Raw genomic sequence first — 16,588 nt, forward strand, 5'->3', positions numbered from 1 at the left:
GCCCAGCAGTGATTGTGCTGGCGGTCCTTCATGGCCCAGCGGTGCTTGTGCTGGCGGTCCTTCATGGCCCAGCGGTGCTTGTGCTGGTGGTCCTTCATGGCTCAGCGGGGCCTGTGCTGGCGGTCCTTCATGGCCCAGCGGTGCTTGTGCTGGCGGTCCTACATGGCCCAGCGGTGCTTGTGCTGGTGGTCCTACATGGCCCAGCGGGGCTTGTGCTGGCGGTCCTTCATGGCCCAGCGGGGCTGGGGCTGGCGGTACTTCATGGATTATCGGGGCTGGGGCTGGCGGTGCCTTCCTGGGCAGCTGGGCTGGGGCTGGCGGTGCCCTCCTGGGCAGCTGGGCTGGGGCTGGCGGTGCCCTCCTGGGCAGCTGGGCTGGGCTGGTGGTGCCCTCCTGGGCAGCTGGGCTGGGGCTGGCCTCCTGGGCAGCTGGGCTGGGGCTGGCGGTGGCCTCCTGGGCAGCTGGGCTGGGGCTGGCCTCCTGGGCAGCTGGGCTGGGGCTGGCGGTGGCCTCCTGGGCAGCTGGGCTGGGGCTGGCGGTGGCCTCCTGGACAGCGGGGATGATAGCGGTCTTCTCCTCCGTGCAGCTCTTCCCAGACGTGCCGGGTTTCTTGTGGCCCATCCCACCTTGGGAGGTGTCACAGCTGACTCCACACTCCCACCGGGACCCCTGGGAGCGGCTTTGGTGGCTGGAGTCTTCCCCCTCTCCCGCCGGGAACTGGCCAACTTCTGATGCTTCACAGGTGGGGACTGGCTGTTCTGTGGCTCCGTGCCACACTGGCAGTCCTGGTGGGCGGTGCACTACACATACCGGTGACTACAGGCACCACTGGTGCCGGAGATGTTGTGGCTGAGGTGCTACTTCGAGACCTATGAGATGGACGGGGTGGGGGAGGTGTGGGAAAAAGGTCAAGGCTGGACATGAAATATTTCTTGGACACACTGGGACAGGTAGCTGGAGGGGGTTTGGGAGTGGAGGAAGAGGTGGTGCAGGTTTGGTGACTGGGTGCAGTTGTATGTGCTGGAGGCTGTCGTGAGGTGGATGGCTGTTGGGTGGGTGTGTGGCTGCGTTTGTGTATCTTGGGAGGGGGCATCACAGACACACTGGGAGAGGACACAGGGCACGTATGAATGGTAGTGGGGGTGGTGACTGCACGTGAGCGGGGTGTGCTGGTGGGTGTGCTGGTGAGGGACGTAGTGGCTGTAGAGGTGGTGCATGCAGGTGTGAGTGTAGACGAGATTAGGAGGGAGGAGGGAGACGACGAGGAGGGGGACACAGTGGAGGCAGTGGATGTTGGTGTGTCTGCATGTGTTTGTTGCTTGCGTGAGTGCCTGTGGGATGTGTGGTGCTTATGTTTGCCTGAGCTTCCCTTGTGTGTTGATGTGTGTGCATGCTGGTCTGATGGTGTGCTTGGGATAGGCAGAGGTACAGGGGATTGGGTCTGGGTGAAGGAAGTTGGAGGGGGGAGGCTAGAGACGGGGATAATGGCTGCCATCAGTGCTGAGGCCAGAGTTTGAAAAGCTTGGTGAAGGGCCGCCTGACCCGAATGAATGCCCTCCAGGAATGCATTAGTTTGTTGCAACTGCCTTTCTACACCCTGGATGGCATTCAATATGGTAGACTGCCCAACAGTGAGGGACCTGAGGAGGTCAATGGCCTCCTCACTGAGGGTAGCAGGGGTGACTGGGCCAGGGCCTGAGGTGCCTGGGGCGAAGGTGATGCCCACCCTCCTGGGTGAGCGGCCACGGCTCGAAGGCAGAGGGGCTGCTGGGAGGGCGGTGCTGGTAGGGGGGGTGGTGGCTGTACCTGTAGATGCGGGGGGCACAGAGGTTGCCGCCACCACAAGGGAGCTCCCATCAGAGGACGTGTCCGTGGCGCTGGTGTCAGCTCCTGTCCCCGCCGTGAAGCTCCCCTCGCCCTCCGTCCCACTGGTGAATTCCGAGTCGTAGTCTCACCCTCCAGGGCCATGTGGGATGCAGCTCCCTCGTTATCCAGTGCCACTGCTCCTCCGCCTGATGATGCTAATGCACACAAGAACAGGGAGACCACAAAAAGGGGGGGGGACAGAAGAAAGACATGTTGAGTGCATGGATTACTGCTACCGTTGGCGGACAAGACAGACACAGAAGCCCCCTGCACTACGCCGCGCTCTTGGGCTCCACTGTTCAATTCCTGGGAAATGGCCTACCAGGCTATGGACGACATCTGCACACATAGATGACAAAGGGGCATGAATAGCTGTACTTGGCAGTCTACAGAGGTGCGGTGGGGTGCTACATGGCCTGCCTTACGGAGGGGCCTTGCCTACCGAACTCTCCCTGGCCTAGGGAAACCCACAGCCCCCCTCCACCACCCAGACAACTCCACTGCGCGGAAAGTCAGCAGAATGAGAGTGTACTCACCCCCTTGTGTCTGGTGTGATGCCCTCAAGCGCCCATCCAACTCGGGGTAGGCCACCGCCAGGATCCTGAACATCAGGGGGGTCATGGTGCTGCGGGCACCCCTCCCACGTTGGGAGGCCATCCCCAGCTGAGCCTCCGCTGTCTTCTTGCTCCAGCGACGAATGTCCTCCCATCTGTTCCGGCAGTGGGTGCTCCGTCTGTGGTAGACCCTCAGGGTCCGGGCGTCCTTGGCGATGGCACGCCAAATATCTTTCTTCTGGTGGGCGCTGACCTACATGAAATGTACAGGGGAAGAAGAGAAGTCATTACCAACTGCACCGTCAAAGTGATTGGCCCCCATCCCTACGCCTTGCCATGTGGCACATGCATTCACCGTCTTTCATGCACGCAGCACTCTGCCCCCTTCCTTCTGACATCCAGCCCTCTCCACACAGGCATAGCCCATACAACATGCTCCCTGTGTACTTACCTGTTTGTCTGGAGGACAGTAGAGTAGCGTGTACTGGGGGAGGACCCTATCCACGAGCTTCTCCAACTCCTCCGATGTGAAGGCAGGGGCCCTTTCCCCAGACACTCGAGCCATTGTCTCTTCCAGACCGAGGTCACAGCAGCACTTGCAGTGTAGGTCCTCTATAGACAGAAAATATTTTCTCAGATAGAAAATGGCGGTCACGTCTGCGGCGGTGCCTACCGTCACTGCCGGCGTACATCGTCATTGGCTCCTGGGACCCATAGGGTCCAATGTTAACCAATGCAGCATTGCGCCTCGGTCTTCGACTGCCTACTGCGACGGTGTACAACGCCAGCGCAGATACCTCACATCCCATTGTCCCACTTTACAGGTCAGGCACCCACCATTTCAGGGGCCCACATGGCTGAATTTTTAACTGCGTCACACATACCTAGGCCTAGCCTCAACACACATACAGGCCACCTTTTGTGTATGATTGGTGTTCTGTGTAAACTGTGGGTACGTACCTCTGAGTTGTTTGACTCTGTGCTTCCTGTTGTCCTTCATAGGCACCGTCCGCTGGGACATGTAAGGAGATGGCGGCATCCTCCCGTGTACCGACCGTTGGTGGACCTGTCGACAATGGAGGAGCGACATTAGATAATCACCTACAGGCTTGACCGTGCCACAATCCAGGAACTGTGTACCCAGTTGGAGCCAGACCTGATGTCAGCAATCCGCCATCCCACAGGAATCCCCCCTCAAGTGCAGGTGCTGTCAGTGCTCCATTTCCTTGCAAGTGGCTCTTTTCAAACAACTGTGGCCATGGCATCAGGGATGTCCCAGCCTATGTTTTCCAACGTATTGTCCAGAGTGTTGTCTGCCCTTCTGAAACACATGCGGAGCTACATCGTTTTCCCTCAGGTGGAGGATTTGCCTACAGTGAAAGGTGATTTCTGTGCCCAGGGACATATCCCCAACATCATAGGTGCCATTGATGGGACCCATGTGGCTTTGGTCCCCCCCACAGGAGTGAACAGGTGTACAGAAACCGGAAGAGTTATCATTCTATGAATGTACAGATGGTATGTTTGGCAGACCAGTACATCTCCCATGTGAATGCCATGTTCCCTGGGTCAGTGCATGACGCCTACATCCTGCGGAATAGCAGCATCCCTTATGTGATGGGTCAACTCCAGAGGCACCGTGTGTGGCTTTTAGGTGAGCACCTGGAAGCAAGTCAGTGGGAATAGTTGTCTGGGTCTGCGGTTATCCCTCCAGGTTAGTGTGTGTCTAACAGTTGCCCCTCACCATTTGCGGGTGACTCTGGTTACCCCAACCGGTCATGGCTAATGACCCCAGTGAGGAATCCCAGGACCAGGGCAGAGGAATGCTACAATGAGGCCCATTGGCGAACTAGGAGGGTGATCGGGCGGACCTTCGGCCTCCTGAAGGCCAGGTTCTGGTACCTCCATATGACAGGTGGATCCCTATTCTACTCACCAACGAAGGTGTGCCAGATCATCGTTGCCTGCTGTATGCTTCACAACTTGGCTTTGCGACAACAGGTGCCTTTTCTGCATGGGGATGGTCCAGATGGCGGTGTTGTGGCAGCTGTGGAGCCTGTAGACAGTGATGAGGAGGAAGCAGAGGAAGAAGACATGCACAACAGGGACTCAGTGATCCAGCAATATTTCCAGTGAAACACAGGTAAGAATACAATCCTGCCTACTACATGTACTTTTACACTACTACCTCTCTCCTGTCTGTTGTTTTCACCCACTGTATGGTCACTGAGTTGTCACTTTCCCTTACGGTTTTACAGATGTGGGTCCCACTGTGTGACATCTGCTTAAATTCCTCATGGACTAGAGCTGTGTGACATAGGTATTTTGACATTACTATTTCAAATACATTTTGTCACTGTAATTGCTAATACACTATTTCAAATTCACAGACAGATCATTTTGTGCTTTAGGTATGTTTATTTAAATGCTAAATATTGGAGGGGGGAGTTAAATGGTGAGGGGTGATGGCGGAGGAGTGTCCATGGCTGAGTCCAGTCCATTAGTCTCACAGGTGCATTGCCCATATGGACATAGGAAGTGGAGCTGGGGCAGTTTAATTATGAACAGGGTGACAAAGTGGGACAGTAGGTTGACAATCAGGGTGGTCTCATTTCATGGCGGGGGTCTTGGCATTGTTCTCTGTCTTGTTCCTGGATCTCATGGACCGTTTGCGGGGTGGTTCTCCATCTGAAGGGGGTGGGGTCCTGTGGCGGGGCGTCCTGTCCACTAGTGCCGGCGGAGGTGGTGGGCAGTTCATCGTCCATGCTAGTGTCAGGGGCCCCTTGTAGTGCCATAGTGTCCCTCCTGATGTTGAGTACTTCCTTCAGAACCCCTACGATGGTGCCCAGGGTGGAGCTGATGGTTCTGAGTTCCTCCCTGATGCCCATATACTATCCTCCTGCATGCTCGGGGTCTCCTGAAACTTGGCCAGTGCCGTTGCCATCGTCTCCTGGGAGTGGTGGTATGCTCCCATGATGGAGGAGAGGGCCTCGTGGAGAGTGGGTTCCCTTGGCCTGTCCACCCCCTGTCGCACGGCAGCCATCCCAGTTCCCCTGTGTTCCAGTGCCTCCGTCCCCTGGACCGTGTGCCCACTTCCACTGCCCCCAGGTCCCTGTTGTGGTTGGGGTGGTGGTTATCCTGGGTTCCCTGTAGTGGTGGACACACAGCTGATTGACGTGTCCTGGGGACGGAGGTATTATGGGCCCGCTGGGTGGGTGCTGTGCTGGTGTTTCCAGAGGGGGGAATGTCTGTGGTGGCCTGTGCCTGTGTGAGGGGAACCGACTGTCCCAAGGTCCCTTATGGTCCGGGCTGGTCATCTAGATCCAGTTGGACAGAGGTGCTGTCATCACTGTGGGCCTCTTCTGTTGGTGGTGTGGACATGTGTGGACCCTCCTGTCCGGTGACGTTGGGTAGGGGTCCTGCAGGGGTATAAAAGGATGTTTGTTAAATCTGTGTGTTTAATGGTGTGCAATGGGTGGGTGACCGTGTACCCCAGTGCTAGCATTCCTGTGTGGTAGCTTGTGTGATGGTGGTTTAGGGGGATGTATGGGTATGTGCAGTGGCCATGCTTTGGTGATGGGTGTCCATGCTTTGTAGTTGCATTCAGGGCTTGGTGTTGGGATGTGTGGTTTGTGATGTTGGGACATTTGTGAGGAGTTGGGGTGCTGGGGGTGAGGGTGAGGGTGGGGGTGTGTGATAGCATGCAGGTAGGGTGGGGGATGTAATAGTAAAGCTTTGACTAACCAGAGTCCATTCCTCCACTTACTCCTGCGAGGCCCTCAGGATGCTGAATCGCCAAGACCTGCTCCTCCCATGTTGTTAGTTGTGGGTGAGGAGGTGGTGGTCCGCCGCCAGTCCGCTGAACCGCCAGGTGGTGTCTTGAGACCACAGAATGCACCTTCCCCCGTACGTCGTTCCACCTCTTCCTCATGTCCTCCCGATTTCTTGGGTGTTGTCCCACTGCGTTGACCCTGTCCACTATTCTGCGTCATAGCTCCATCTTCCTAGCTATGGAGGTGTGCTGCACCTGTGCTCCGAATAGCTGTGGCTCTCCCCGGACGATTTCCTCCACCATGACCCTGAGCTCCTCCTCCGAGAACCTGGGGTGTCTTTGCCGTGCCATGGGGTGGTGTAGGTGATGTGTGGGGTGGAGTGTGTGGTGATAAGTGTGGTGATATGTATTGGTGTGTTGTGTGAGGAGCGTGGAAGTTGTGTGGGTGATGGTGTTGTGACCCTGTGGATGCTGTTGTTCTTGCTGGTGGTGTCTCTCTGGCCTTCTTTCTGAATTTTTTGTCGTGGGGGTTTGTGTGTGATGTGGGTGGGTGTTTTATATTGTAATGGGTATGTGGGAGTGGTGTGTGTATGTGTCTCAGGTGTGTGTATTTGGAATTGTCCAATGTGGGGATGTTTTGTAAGAGTGTGTGTATTTTGAGCGCAGCGGTGTGTACTGCCAATGGAATATCGCGGATGAAAGACCGCCGCATGGATTCGTGTGTCGTGATAGTGTGGGCGTATTTCTGTTGGCGTGACGGTGGAGGATTTGTTTTTGCCAGTTTATCACTGACCTTTGGTGTGGCGGACTTGTGTGGGTGTCTGAATTTTGGCGGATTCAGGGATGTCCGTCATAATAGCTGTGGCGGAATTCCGCGGCGGTGTGTTGGCGGTCTTCTGCACGGCGGTAAGCAGCTTTTACCGCCAATGTTGTAATGACCGCCATAGGTTTAGAACCTTATTGCTTTGTTTTATTAATCTGCAGTTACTCTGTTTTAGCTAAAAATACTTGATTTGGGTAGTTATACACATTTTATTAATACAGGCATCTGCAACCACTGTGTCACGTTTTAAATCCTGATTTTGAGTTTCTCCTAACCAAGCAATCTTAATCTTTAATGGCTACCAGTATAGACTCTATATGACTCCTACACTATGTAACTCTCATTTTCTTATGTAATAGTTCCTGTGCCTTGAGTTACACATTGCCCTCACTGTCCTTTGTAACACTTCCTGTTCCTTGATTTACACATTTGCACAAATATAAGGATTATTGTCTCTATATATTGTGTGTGTGTGTGTGTGTGTGTGTGAGATGTATAGTGCTCCACCACCCTAAATTGGGATGAGTAGTGCTATCAAAATAATTTAAAAAATAAATTGGAAAGTGCTAATTAAATCATTATTTGTGGAATCACTCATATAGACACACACAAACATCTAACATCCTTACAATGCATGTATATCCATTTGTAAGAAAGTAAATGCCAGATGTATCAAAGATCAGTTTTGCATTTCTTAAATAGCGAATTTTAAGAAATTGCTATTTAAGAAATGCAAAATGGGATGTATGAAATTTGCGAATCGGTAATAGCGATTTCTTAAAATTCACAATCGCCATTACCAAATCACAAATAGAGAATGGGACTCCATTCATCCCTAGGGGCCTGTTGGCCCACAGGTGCGAATGGTTTTGCACTTCTCAATTTGCGAATTCCAGTTAGGAATTAGCAAATTAGGTAATGCAAACCCCAGGGTGCTGGGGGACTAAGGCTCCATCTGATGCATCCCCAAAAAATATTTGCGGACATGTGAAGCACACACATGCCCCAGGGGCATGTGTGCGCTACATGTCATCTTTAAAAATGCATTTAAATGCATTTTTTAAGAATTGCACATGCTTACCACCAAATTGGATTTGGTGGTAATTGCATTTCCTAAATGCCCAATTCACATTTAGAAAATGCTTGATACATGTACTTTGGAAATCGCAAATAGGAATTCCCTATTTGCAATTTCCTATTTAGAGAATCGCAATTTGCAATTCTCTAAATGGGGGTCGCAATTTTAAGGAATCGCTATGTAGCGATTCCTTAAAATTGCACAGCAAATGCCTTTCCTACATCTTGAAAGGCATTTTTGGATTCGCAAACGGCCTAATTTTGCAATTCGCACCGTTTGCGAATGCAGAATTGCTAACACATCTGGCTCTAAGTTAATAGGGGTGGATGTTAGTAACCCCAAGCAGCAGGACTAAGGGATTTATATTCCGTCCGTCAAAATATAAATTTCATAGGATATAATGGGATTCATATTTCGGCGGACGGGATATTTGTCACCTTTGTGACGGAGTGACTCCTCCTTCAAATTCTAAATCAGGCCCTAAAACTCTGCTCATCTGGACAGTTTCCTTTGCTTCTGTTCTCTAGGTTTACTGTCACACTTAACATGGAATAGATAGGCCTCGTACTGGTTCTTTTCAAGTTAAAAAGGTTCCTGGATCTCCTGACCTGATATTTGTCACATAACTCACACCCAGGTTTTCCACAGAAACTTCTTGAGCCATGTTTCATGCTTGTTAGACCGGGTATACTTGGCATGTTATCTCCTAACATTTGCCTTCAATCCTCCTGTATTGCTGACTTTGGGGGTCATTCTGACTCCCGCCGGCGGCGGTAACCGCACGCCCGGCGGGAGCCACGAATGACCGCCCTGGCTTTCCCGCTGGGCTGGCGGGCGACCGCCAGAAGGCCGCCCGCCGGCCCAGCGGGAAAGCGCTTTCAACAAGGAAGCCGGCTCCGAATGGAGCCGGCGGAGTTGAAGGCGTGTGACGGGTGCGGTGGCACCCGTCGCGATTTTCAGTGTCTGCTTGGCAGACACTGAAAATCAATGTGGGGCCCTGTTAGGGGGCCCACGACACCCGTTACCGCCATCCTGTTCCCGGCGGTGAAAACCGCCAGGAACAGGATGGCGGTAAGGGGGTCGGAATCCCCATGGCGGCGCTGCAAGCAGCGCCGCCGTGGAGGATTCCCTGGGGCAGCGGGAAACCGGCGGGACAGCACAGGGGGCGGGACGCCGGTTTCCCGTGTCTGACCGCGGCTGTACCGCTGCGGTCAGAATGCCCATGGAAGCACCGCCAGCCTGTTGGCGGTGCTTCCGCGGTCAGAATGACCCCCTTTGTTTTTACTGGCCTTAGGTGTCTGCCCACTTTATCACTGCTAACCAGTGCTATAGTGAATGTGCTCTGTCCTTAAAATGTGGTAGAATTGTCTTACACCCAATTGGCCTCTTTATTATTCTTGTAAGTCCCTAGTAAAGTGATACTACATGTACCTAGGTTCTGTAAATTAAATGCTACTAGTGGGTCTGCAGCACTAATTGTGCCACCCACTTAAGTTGCCCTTTAAACAGTGCAGTTTTAAAAATCATATTTCGACCTAACAAAACAAATCTCTTTCAAGGCCCAAACCTTCCTTTTTAATATATATAGGTCAACTTTAGGATAGGCCTCACACAGCCCAGAGGGCTAGGTGTAGTGTATATATAAAACAGGGCATGTACATTTAAGTTTTACATGTCCTGACAGTGAAAAACCCCTACATTCATTTATCACTAATGCATGGCCTACCTCTCCCAGAGGATAACATTGGAGTTACCTTACTACATTTCAAGAGATGTAACTTTCAGTTTGAAGCAGGTGGACAAGTCAAGTTTGTTGTCTAAGGATTTGTAATTAAAAACCTCTTTCATGGTAAAGTCAATTTTTAGTCACAATTCTGAAAATGCCACTTTTAGAAAGTTTCTTGTCCGAACCATTTGGTGCCTGCAGCCCGATTCTGGTTTACATAACTAGGCGTACCCGGCAGTTGGTCTTTGTGTCTTGCTCCCAGACAGGGAGAGAAAGGGAAGATAGGCGTTGGCAGGATGGGTCTCTCTGGGTCAACGAGGGGGAGGGGCTGCATCCTACCACACTTGCACATCATAAAAGATCTCCCTGAGCACTCTCATCAAGAGTTTGTCTTGGGCTTTGGTGACCCCAGACAAGCTGGAGCCAGGACAGGGAGGAATGGGATTCCTGAGACCCCCATGGGCCTGGAAACGTCTAGAAACTTTCTCTACTTCAAAGTGGGCACCAGGTAGAAATATGGAACACTTAGACTCAATTCCCCAGTACACTTCTGGACCCGTGGAATCTGTGAGGAAGAAGGACAGTTGGGCTGCTGAAAGCACAGCCACTCTGCTGGAGTGCCACACTGAAGGACTGGTTGCCCCCTGTGCTGACTCGCTGCCCTCCTGCCTTTTTGCCTGGGTGAGAAGGACCAGACCTACATCTCTAAATCCAGGACCCCAGAGTGACTCCAAGAGCTAGTTGTCTGGCCTCCTGATCAGAAGCCCGAGGGACCTAACACGCTTCCAACAAACTTAAACCCACCACATGTACTCTACCCTCTGTGAGTCCTGCACTCCAAAGTGGTGCCATCCTGCAAGGACATCGCCTCTCCACGGTAAGGACATTAACCCACCAAATGTAGCTATGCAATCACAGCTACCTAAAGCATCTCCTTTCCCGCATACTGCATTGTCTTTGCTACGCGAATCACACTCAACACGGGACTCTACATCTCTTCGCAACCAGGCTTTAAGGCACTCTTGTTCAGCGGTCCTAACCGGGTCCCTTTACGAGGCCGGTGTTCCATGACAGTCAACCTGAATCTGTGTACGGAGTGCTAATACAACCACAGTTAGCACTTTGTGCTTTTTGGTACTGTTTTCATTTTCATCTTTCAATTTATCTCTGGTTCTACTGATTGCATTTTGTCATTTTGTTCTTGATATATTCATTAAATTTGACTCTATTTGTCTAAACTGTTGTGGGAGTTTTCAAGTGCTGTGTTTTCACTTTATTACTGTTCAAAGTGCTGCATAAATACTTTACACAGTGCCTCCAAGTTAAGCTTGACTACTCTGTGGCAAGCTACCATAGTGTTGATCACAGGTTAATTTCGGGTTTGCTTTTGCCTTCATCCTGACAAGGATTATGGTTCCTACTTGAGAAGGGTTTCATCACAACTGTGACAGATGCCCCGTCTACATAAATCTAAATCTTGTTCTATATAATAGGATTTATATTTCGGCAGATGGGGCTTCCATCACCGTTGTGATGGAGTAGCCCTTCTGCCAAGTTCCAAATAAGGCCCTTAATTCCTTACATTGATCTGGAGCAGTTTACAAAACTCAATAAAGGAAAGAACTTGCTGGGCCACATAGTAGCAGTCTGAAAAGATAGGCCAGACCTAACAAAAAAGAGCCAATTTCTCATACTCTTATATACAGGGTTTAAACAATGTTGAAAACCTACCTATGTAAAGTAGAAAATTATCAAAAATATGGATGTCTAAAAGGTATCACCAAATTGACTCAAAGCTGCTTAAATTGGTATCTTTAGTGATGCACGTTTTTGTAAGAGGTTGAGAGCGTATTTGCATTCCCTCCACTACGGCACCACACCTTTCTTGGCAGATTCACCATATCTTTGTTAACTGTATTTAACAGTTTTTTCACATCAACATCTGCTTACTAGCCTATATATAGGGGCTGTGCCTAGTATTTATTAAATATGCTTAATTTCAGTTGGAATCTGCCAGATGAGTTTCTCATAATTCACAGAGTTGAAGTAATTTGGTGTGTCTGCACGTCACTTTATTGCATAGTATTATTTGCTGGAACTCAGTACATACTGTTTAACTCGCATCCCATCTAGCCTTTCTCTCCCTAACTACTGTTCAGTCATTCTCAAGCCACTTTAACCAACCAACTTATGAAACCCTTTGCCTCTCATCTGTATCCAAACTCTATCCTTTTTGGACACCTAGCTCTTCAATATTCCTCATTTTGACAGCTTTCCCCTATACCACACAATCCCCATTCAATGTTTTAATAATCATTTTACAATCCCTTTGGAAGGATATTGTTTTCTCCCCACACCCAAATTCACCCCATCACTCACCTTTTCTCCTCTTCGACACTTTGCCATTCTCTTTCCCACAGCCACCTCCCATCCCAGCCCCTGTTCCCTGCCCAGTCCCCCATAACCAATTAGACTCATATAACAATGTTGATTGCACTGCTGCATTATATGGAAAAATACAAAATTTACCCTGAACTGTCTTCAAGCTACACCTGATACAGCAGGTCTACAGATCTAGAAACGTATCACTGGCAGGCTCACCGTGAACATCTTCATTGTAAACATACATTTTTCCCTTACCAAAATGACATCAATAAAACGTCTAGACATTTGTTAGAACTCACATAAATGCTCTTCAATTCATCCAGGTTTTATGAGAGCACTTAAAAAATACTTGTGGGGATGCTGCTAAACCACATGTCATCCATGTAAAACAAAGGTTTGTGCATCATTGTTACAAATCAATGGATTGAACAATTTTAAATAGTGCACTAAATATCTATCCTCATGTCCAGAACATTATTTGTTATATTATATACATTTATAATACACACTATCACCTGCAACAGTATTCTGGTGCTGAGCAGGTGGTTGTGCCTAGCCCTGTTGGGTGAGTTAATTGAAAAGCCAGGTCTTCAGCTTCTTGTGGAATTCAAGATGGAAGGAGAAGGCTCTGATGTGAAGTGAAGGGTTGTTTCACACTTTAAGAGAACACCCATCCTCCTGATCTGGTTTTGTATATGTGTGGGATGTGTACGTGCCAGTAGGAGTTCTGCAGGGCAGAGATGCCCAGGTGGTTGATAGGTGGGGACTAAGTTATGTAGTGCTTTGAATATGTGTGTGTGAGGAGATTGATATGAGCGCTTTTGTTTATTGGGAGTTAGTGGAGCTCCCTGAGATGTGGTCAATCAATCAGTTTTTGTAAAGCGTGACTACTCACCTGTGAGGATCCCAAGGTGCTGGGGGGGCCTCATCCAAAGAACCACGTCTTGAGGTTCTTCCTGAAGATGGTGAGTGACAGGCTTTGTCTGAGGTGCAGGACGAGGTTGTTGCAGCTCTTTGCTGAGGTGTAGGATTGTCCTCTGGTGGTGGTTTTACAAATGCGAGGGATGGTGGCAACAGCCAGCTGGGTGGAGCGGAAGGAAAGAGGTCAGAGGTGTGGAAAGAGGCACGGTGGTTCAGGTAGGCTGGTCCTGGGTTGTGTATGGCCTTGTAGGTGTGAGTGACTAGCTTGAAGCTGATTCATTTCTTGACCGGGAGACTGTGTGATATGAGCTTTGTGTAGGAGGTTGAGAATGAGTCAGAGTGACGAGTTCTGGATGATTTGTATTCTTCTGGTAAGTTGCTGGGTGATTCTGACTTAGAGGGTATTCCTATAGTCCAACTTGCTGGTGACTGTGACATGAGTGACATTTTTTTGGTATTGTTTGGGAGCCATTTGAAAATCTTTCTCAGCATCTTGAGAGTGTGGAGGGAGAATGCATTGACAACGTTGCATTGTATGGTAACGTCCGGTTTGCTGTCAATGATGATTTTGAGGTTCCTAGTGTGGGAGCTGGGGGTGAGTCTGAGTTCGACCAGCCACCACTTGGAGTCCCATGGTGAGGTATGCTTTCAAAAGATCACTACTTCTGTCTTGCCAGTGTTGGGCTTGAGACAGTTGGCTTTCATTCAGTTAATGACTTCAGGCATGCAGGTGATAAACTTGTTTCTTGTGTTTGGGGTTGTAGGAAATTAGGCTGTTGGTTTAGAGGGGTGGAAGCCCCCTTCAGGCAACAACCACAATACTTGTCAGGGAAAACCACAAAATTCACTACATTAACCTTTGCCAAGTCCCAGATAGCAGGCTTAACTTAGAGGCAATGTGTAAAGTATGTATGCAGCACACAAACAGTTATACAATGAAACCACAAATGAAGAAAAATCCCAAACTGATTTACAAAAATAGAGTGAACTGAAATAAGTAAAATGACACCAAAGCGATAAACATTTGAAGCTTGAGAACAGAAATATGAGCTTTTAAAGTTTTAGGTAGAAATAGCATCAAAAGGCAAATATTGCCAATTGCGGTTTCTAGTCATGCTGAACCAGGACAAAGTCACAAGTTCAGGAAAGCTGAGACTGGGCAGGAGCTAGGTATGGGACTGAGTTCAGCCTCTGGGAGTTGTACCTTTTTTCTCCCTTGTGCTATGATGCAGGGTCTTATGTTGATCTTCATCACACCCTATCGATTCCAGTGGAGTCGCCAATCAGAAGCAGTAAGGATCTGTGATGCAAGTTCTTATATCAAGCTGTGCCAATCTGCATCAGTTCCAGTGAAGCCATAGATCAGGAACAGCAAGGTGCTACAGTGCAAGATCCTACACTGGGCTGTGTCGCCATGAATTAGTTCTGGTGAGAACTTCAGTTATGCCAGGAAGAGTACAATCTGACTCCAGTCAAGGGTCCAAGTCCGGAGGAGCACCTTATGGGGATGATGACCCACTCCAGTATCTCAAATAGAAGGCTAGCCAATGGACCCTTGGAGTCACTCTGGGTACTGTTGGATCAAGACAAGCAGGCAAGTCTTCCTTCTTCAGACAGCAAGGCAGTCTTTCAAGCAGTATGGCTGTTCATCTTCTGGATCTTCCACAGCCCCACAAATGTGCTGGTGAGTAGTTCAGAAGGTCCCATTTTTTTACCTGGTGCCAAGCGTTGTGTGGTGAAATCCCTGAACTGCCGCCAAAACAGGTTCTGATCAGTTTCTCCTCTTTCATGGGTGCTGGCTCCAAACTGTTTAGGGTGAAGAAGCCAAGGGCAGGCCCGATGCAAGGTTCCCTGATGTGTGCTGCAGGCAGGGCTCTTTAAAATGTATTCACAGCAGGGTACAGTCTCCCCAGCCATCCTGACAGGAATACCCTGTCCCATTATCTCACTGTCTAGAAGCAATGCACAAAAATGTGACCCTGGACACATGAAGAAAGTCACATTGGTTTAGGGAAGAAAAATGCCAGCGTTCTAGAAGTGGCAATTTTAAAATAGTAACTTAAATTCAACTTCACCATAAAGGAAGATTTTAAAGTACAAATTATTTGAGTGTAAACATAATTTCTGTATCTGATGTTAGCACTTAGTAAATGTAACAGGGTAACCACATGTTAGCCTATGGGAGAGATAGGCCTTAAAACAATGAAAATAAGTGGAGTTGCATTTTTCACTGTCAGTACATGTATAACTTAGACCACATGTCCTACTTTTAAAATACCATGCATGTGAAAGCTTCAGGCATGGGAAAATAGAGGGATCACCTGCACAGGTGACTTGTTACACAATGCAGACTTAATACTCTATGGCCCATTGATGGAACAATTTGGCCTCCCAGCAGGACAGTTTCTGAGCCATAGACACCACACTGAGAACCTGGAACACATTTGGGACATTTCTGACATTGCACCATACCTCACTCATATTAAACCAGACATTGTACACAATTGGCTTGGGCAGGAGACAGATATCCTGGCTAGTTCTGGCCATCCCAGATCAGAGCTTCTTCCCTTAGTCTAACTCTGGGCTCAATAGGAGGACGATGTGGGACCCCCTTTCACGAAGAAGAAGTTGGACAAAGTTCTTCCTCTTCCTCACAACACCTTCAGCAATCCTGGGTTCCTATTCCTTCAATGTATTATACTCCACCAAGCTTACCTGAACCCATTAGGCATGTGTTCTGGGACTGCTCAAGTGCTCAGACATTCTGGGATACAGTCTGCATTACCTCTTGACTGCCGCTGGCCACTATGAGTTGAACAAATTTGAGTGTTGCCTCTTGGGCTATACAGGCACCCAAAGGACAGAAAGGCAGTGACTAAAGTTCTAAATTTGGCTTTACTTATTGTTCGATGGTCAGTCTTAATGTGGTAGAAGGCTCCAGCACTAGCTGGGCAGACACAAGCGAAGCCCACAATAATTTGTTGGGCAGAAGCAGAGTCTGTAGCTGTATGGCAAGAAGAAACAAGGGTTCTCTGTAGGTTCTCCATCGCATCACTGCAGGATAAGAAAATGTTCTCCTTCAGAGACTGTACCAAAGAGGATATCATACCACCAAGGACAAATTCACCCTTGTGCAAATACATTATCCTTAAGCCCAGCTACACAAATATGGCCTCATAGTTCAGTCATAGTTCACAAACCAACAGCCTCCTCTTAGACATTGACTTAATGAACTTTGTCACACCCCTCTTCATTATTGCCAGCACTTTCATCCTCCTCTGGTTTTCACCTCTTATTTTTCACCTAGAAGACTAAACCAATCCAAACTCTTCCATACTTCTAGATAACCTCAGAAATCTCAGCTTCATGCAGAATGTTACCAAACCCACCCATACCACGGCACCAATTGGACATGATTTTCTCCTGACTCTGCAACATCACAGTTGACAAGCAAGCAACTGTG

The sequence above is a fragment of the Pleurodeles waltl genome, chromosome 6 (assembly GCF_031143425.1).
Source record: "Pleurodeles waltl isolate 20211129_DDA chromosome 6, aPleWal1.hap1.20221129, whole genome shotgun sequence".
Lineage (NCBI taxonomy): Eukaryota > Metazoa > Chordata > Amphibia > Caudata > Salamandridae > Pleurodeles > Pleurodeles waltl.